This window comes from Electrona antarctica, assembly GCF_951216825.1.
Source record: "Electrona antarctica genome assembly, contig: scaffold_560, whole genome shotgun sequence".
Classification (NCBI taxonomy): Eukaryota; Metazoa; Chordata; class Actinopteri; order Myctophiformes; family Myctophidae; genus Electrona; species Electrona antarctica.
Window position 1 is genome coordinate 63,464 of NW_027637818.1, and position 7,320 is coordinate 70,783.

Here is a 7,320-nt window from a genome sequence, read left to right on the forward strand (position 1 = left end):
ACTGGTGGTGCTTGTAGATCTGTGTTCTATAGCACTGGTGCTTGTAGATCTGTGTTCTATAGCAATGTGGTGCTTGTAGATCTGTGTTCTATAGCAATGTGGTGCTTGTAGATCTGTGTTCTATAACACTGGTGGTGCTTGTAGATCTGTGTTCTATAACACTGGTGGTGCTTGTAGATCTGTGTTCTATAACACTGGTGGTGCTTGTAGATCTGTGTTCTATAACACTGGTGGTGCTTGTAGATCTGTGTTCTATAACACTGGTGGTGCTTGTAGATCTGTGTTCTATAACACTGGTGGTGCTTGTAGATCTGTGTTCTATAGCACTGGTGCTTGTAGATCTGTGTTCTATAGCACTGGTGCTTGTAGATCTGTGTTCTATAGCACACAAGCACTGACGATGATGCTATTCAGACTCATCCAGGGGTTATTTATACTGACGATGATGCTATTCAGACTCATCCAGGGGTTATTTATACTGACGATGATGCTATTCAGACTCATCCAGGGTTATTTATACTGACGATGATGCTATTCAGACTCATCCAGGGGTTATTTACACTGACGATGATGCTATTCAGACTCATCCAGGGGTTATTTATACTGACGATGATGCTATTCAGACTCATCCAGGGTTATTTATACTGACGATGATGCTATTCAGACTCATCCAGGGGTTATTTATACTGACGATGATGCTATTCAGACTCATCCAAGGGTTATTTATACTGACGATGATGCTATTCAGACTCATCCAGGGGTTATTTATACTGACGATGATGCTATTCAGACTCATCCAGGGGTTATTTACACTGACGATGATGCTATTCAGACTCATCCAGGGGTTATTTATACTGACGATGATGCTATTCAGACTCATCCAAGGGTTATTTATACTGACGATGATGCTATTCAGACTCATCCAAGGTTATTTATACTGACGATGATGCTATTCAGACTCATCCAAGGTTATTTATACTGACGATGATGCTATTCAGACTCATCCAGGGGTTATTTATACTGACGATGATGCTATTCAGACTCATCCAGGGGTTATTTACACTGACGATGATGCTATTCAGACTCATCCAAGGTTATTTATACTGACGATGATGCTATTCAGACTCATCCAGGGGTTATTTACACTGACGATGATGCTATTCAGACTCATCCAAGGGTTATTTATACTGACGATGATGCTATTCAGACTCATCCAGGGGTTATTTATACTGACGATGATGCTATTCAGACTCATCCAGGGGTTATTTACACTGACGATGATGCTATTCAGACTCATCCAGGGGTTATTATACTGACGATGATGCTATTCAGACTCATCCAGGGTTATTTATACTGACGATGATGCTATTCAGACTCATCCAGGGGTTATTTACACTGACGATGATGCTATTCAGACTCATCCAGGGGTTATTTATACTGACGATGATGCTATTCAGACTCATCCAGGGTTATTTATACTGACGATGATGCTATTCAGACTCATCCAGGGGTTATTTATACTGACGATGATGCTATTCAGACTCATCCAAGGGTTATTTATACTGACGATGATGCTATTCAGACTCATCCAGGGGTTATTTATACTGACGATGATGCTATTCAGACTCATCCAGGGGTTATTTACACTGACGATGATGCTATTCAGACTCATCCAGGGGTTATTTATACTGACGATGATGCTATTCAGACTCATCCAAGGGTTATTTATACTGACGATGATGCTATTCAGACTCATCCAAGGTTATTTATACTGACGATGATGCTATTCAGACTCATCCAAGGTTATTTATACTGACGATGATGCTATTCAGACTCATCCAGGGGTTATTTATACTGACGATGATGCTATTCAGACTCATCCAGGGGTTATTTACACTGACGATGATGCTATTCAGACTCATCCAAGGTTATTTATACTGACGATGATGCTATTCAGACTCATCCAGGGGTTATTTACACTGACGATGATGCTATTCAGACTCATCCAAGGGTTATTTATACTGACGATGATGCTATTCAGACTCATCCAAGGGTTATTTATACTGACGATGATGCTATTCAGACTCATCCAGGGGTTATTTATACTGACGATGATGCTATTCAGACTCATCCAAGGGTTATTTATACTGACGATGATGCTATTCAGACTCATCCAAGGTTATTTACACTGACGATGATGCTATTCAGACTCATCCAAGGGTTATTTACACTGACGATGATGCTATTCAGACTCATCCAAGGTTATTTATACTGACGATGATGCTATTCAGACTCATCCAAGGGTTATTTATACTGACGATGATGCTATTCAGACTCATCCAGGGGTTATTTACACTGACGATGATGCTATTCAGACTCATCCAAGGTTATTTACACTGACGATGATGCTATTCAGACTCATCCAAGGGTTATTTACACTGACGATGATGCTATTCAGACTCATCCAAGGTTATTTATACTGACGATGATGCTATTCAGACTCATCCAAGGGTTATTTATACTGACGATGATGCTATTCAGACTCATCCAGGGGTTATTTACACTGACGATGATGCTATTCAGACTCATCCAGGGGTTATTTATACTGACGATGATGCTATTCAGACTCATCCAAGGTTATTTATACTGACGATGATGCTATTCAGACTCATCCAAGGGTTATTTATACTGACGATGATGCTATTCAGACTCATCCAAGGTTATTTATACTGACGATGATGCTATTCAGACTCATCCAAGGTTATTTACACTGACGATGATGCTATTCAGACTCATCCAGGGGTTATTTATACTGACGATGATGCTATTCAGACTCATCCAAGGTTATTTATACTGACGATGATGCTATTCAGACTCATCCAGGGGTTATTTACACTGACGATGATGCTATTCAGACTCATCCAAGGGTTATTTACACTGACGATGATGCTATTCAGACTCATCCAAGGGTTATTTACACTGACGATGATGCTATTCAGACTCATCCAAGGGTTATTTACACTGACGATGATGCTATTCAGACTCATCCAGGGGTTATTTATACTGACGATGATGCTATTCAGACTCATCCAAGGGTTATTTACACTGACGATGATGCTATTCAGACTCATCCAGGGGTTATTTATACTGACGATGATGCTATTCAGACTCATCCAAGGGTTATTTATACTGACGATGATGCTATTCAGACTCATCCAGGGGTTATTTATACTGACGATGATGCTATTCAGACTCATCCAGGGGTTATTTATACTGACGATGATGCTATTCAGACTCATCCAAGGTTATTTATACTGACGATGATGCTATTCAGACTCATCCAGGGGTTATTTACACTGACGATGATGCTATTCAGACTCATCCAAGGGTTATTTATACTGACGATGATGCTATTCAGACTCATCCAAGGGTTATTTATACTGACGATGATGCTATTCAGACTCATCCAAGGTTATTTATACTGACGATGATGCTATTCAGACTCATCCAGGGGTTATTTACACTGACGATGATGCTATTCAGACTCATCCAGGGGTTATTTATACTGACGATGATGCTATTCAGACTCATCCAAGGGTTATTTATACTGACGATGATGCTATTCAGACTCATCCAAGGGTTATTTATACTGACGATGATGCTATTCAGACTCATCCAGGGGTTATTTATACTGACGATGATGCTATTCAGACTCATCCAGGGGTTATTTATACTGACGATGATGCTATTCAGACTCATCCAAGGGTTATTTATACTGACGATGATGCTATTCAGACTCATCCAAGGGTTATTTATACTGACGATGATGCTATTCAGACTCATCCAAGGTTATTTATACTGACGATGATGCTATTCAGACTCATCCAAGGGTTATTTATACTGACGATGATGCTATTCAGACTCATCCAAGGGTTATTTATACTGACGATGATGCTATTCAGACTCATCCAGGGGTTATTTATACTGACGATGATGCTATTCAGACTCATCCAGGGGTTATTTATACTGACGATGATGCTATTCAGACTCATCCAAGGTTATTTATACTGACGATGATGCTATTCAGACTCATCCAAGGTTATTTATACTGACGATGATGCTATTCAGACTCATCCAAGGGTTATTTATACTGACGATGATGCTATTCAGACTCATCCAAGGGTTATTTATACTGACGATGATGCTATTCAGACTCATCCAGGGGTTATTTATACTGACGATGATGCTATTCAGACTCATCCAGGGGTTATTTATACTGACGATGATGCTATTCAGACTCATCCAAGGTTATTTATACTGACGATGATGCTATTCAGACTCATCCAAGGGTTATTTATACTGACGATGATGCTATTCAGACTCATCCAGGGGTTATTTATACTGACGATGATGCTATTCAGACTCATCCAGGGGTTATTTATACTGACGATGATGCTATTCAGACTCATCCAGGGGTTATTTATACTGACGATGATGCTATTCAGACTCATCCAGGGGTTATTTATACTGACGATGATGCTATTCAGACTCATCCAAGGGTTATTTACACTGACGATGATGCTATTCAGACTCATCCAAGGGTTATTTATACTGACGATGATGCTATTCAGACTCATCCAAGGTTATTTATACTGACGATGATGCTATTCAGACTCATCCAGGGGTTATTTATACTGACGATGATGCTATTCAGACTCATCCAGGGGTTATTTATACTGACGATGATGCTATTCAGACTCATCCAAGGTTATTTATACTGACGATGATGCTATTCAGACTCATCCAAGGTTATTTATACTGACGATGATGCTATTCAGACTCATCCAAGGTTATTTATACTGACGATGATGCTATTCAGACTCATCCAAGGGTTATTTACACTGACGATGATGCTATTCAGACTCATCCAAGGGTTATTTACACTGACGATGATGCTATTCAGACTCATCCAAGGGTTATTTACACTGACGATGATGCTATTCAGACTCATCCAGGGGTTATTTATACTGACGATGATGCTATTCAGACTCATCCAGGGGTTATTTATACTGACGATGATGCTATTCAGACTCATCCAAGGGTTATTTATACTGACGATGATGCTATTCAGACTCATCCAGGGGTTATTTATACTGACGATGATGCTATTCAGACTCATCCAAGGTTATTTATACTGACGATGATGCTATTCAGACTCATCCAGGGGTTATTTATACTGACGATGATGCTATTCAGACTCATCCAAGGTTATTTATACTGACGATGATGCTATTCAGACTCATCCAGGGGTTATTTATACTGACGATGATGCTATTCAGACTCATCCAAGGTTATTTATACTGACGATGATGCTATTCAGACTCATCCAAGGGTTATTTATACTGACGATGATGCTATTCAGACTCATCCAGGGGTTATTTATACTGACGATGATGCTATTCAGACTCATCCAGGGGTTATTTATACTGACGATGATGCTATTCAGACTCATCCAGGGGTTATTTATACTGACGATGATGCTATTCAGACTCATCCAAGGGTTATTTACACTGACGATGATGCTATTCAGACTCATCCAAGGTTATTTATACTGACGATGATGCTATTCAGACTCATCCAGGGGTTATTTATACTGACGATGATGCTATTCAGACTCATCCAAGGTTATTTATACTGACGATGATGCTATTCAGACTCATCCAAGGTTATTTATACTGACGATGATGCTATTCAGACTCATCCAAGGGTTATTTATACTGACGATGATGCTATTCAGACTCATCCAGGGGTTATTTATACTGATGTAGCCTGACATTGGGAGGGTTTGTAATTGACAATTATGCAAGTTGAACCGAACAATGGAAGAGGACCAGATTCCCTCCCCCCAAGTACCGGTGTCGCTCTGAGCAAGTAAGATCAGAGAGACGCCCCAATGGTGAGGTGAAAAGGAGTAACATTCCTCCCTTACACTGGCTTGCTAAAAGTGCCAGATGCGCCCGTTTGTCTACAAACTGAATTAACAATCAACCACCCCTGGATTAACCTGACAGCAAAGGGGGGGTTTTTGAGAGACCACAGAACGAATAAGAGAAAGAGAGAGGTGACTATCAGGACACGACCCAGGGTCAGACCCAGGTCTGACCGAGAGATGAACTCTCACAGGATGGACCAAGATGGGGTGTCCTACCTCGTTACATTACAACACACGCACGCACCACTGATACTCCAATCAGCAATACATGCTCCCTGTTTTTGTTCTCAATGTAATCATTTTCTACCTGTTGACATATGGAAACTATGGAACATGTAAAATGAGTGAGCGAGGCTGAAGGGAGAGTGTGTGTGTGTGTGTGTGTGTGTGTGTGTGTGTGTGTGTGTGTGTGTGTGTGTGTGTGTGTGTGTGTGTGTGTGTGTGCGCGTGTGCGCACACATCTGTGTACTAACGCTTGAAAGAGGAGATGGCTCAGCGATAAGGAGAGAGTGATAGGTGCACAGGACAGCGTCTTTCCCTCTTCCTGTGGGCCGTAAAAGCTGGATAAACAATTCTGTTGACTCCAACTAAAACTGGTTAAAACTGGATTTGGAGTTAGACAAAGGAAAACGCCTAATTTAGTTTGAGACCCCTTTTCAATATAACGTGTGTCACCCAAGACACGTTGCTCATTTTGGTCGAGACGCTGGCTGAACCACATCAGCCGGTGCGTTCTTTTACCGGCAGCCGGGGGGCTGCACCTCCGCGAAACCACATCAGGACTTAGAGCGGTCCCGTTTGCTAACTTGTGGTTTTCCATATGAAACGATTTGATCGACTTTTATACTTTATACTTTAACTAAACAAGGACGAGTAAAGTTACACTCGCGTGCAGCGCTGGAAACTAATTTTGTCAACTTAACCCTGGTATCCAGTTTCCGAGCGCCGCTGAGGTTTCATCATCACAAAGGTTGGTCAAGGATTTATTGAGACATCCGAGCTCCCAGAACGACATGATAACTAATGATAGGATTAGCTACCCTTTTACTTAGTTTTGTCATTTAAATCTTAAAAGTGACGCCAACCTAGAGCATCTCCTCGCGAGAAGATAACTTCCTCTATCCCTCTTTCTTCTTCCTAAAACTATACTATCTATTCTTTGCTACGTGTTTTAAACAGAACGAAGCTATAATTGTAATATAATTTTGACCAGATCGAATTTAATTGTGTACTACCATTGACTAACTCCGCTTCACCGCGCGAGTTATCAACAGTAGGACTCACACCGGCCTGGCAAAATATATATTTTCAATGCACAACAGTTTATT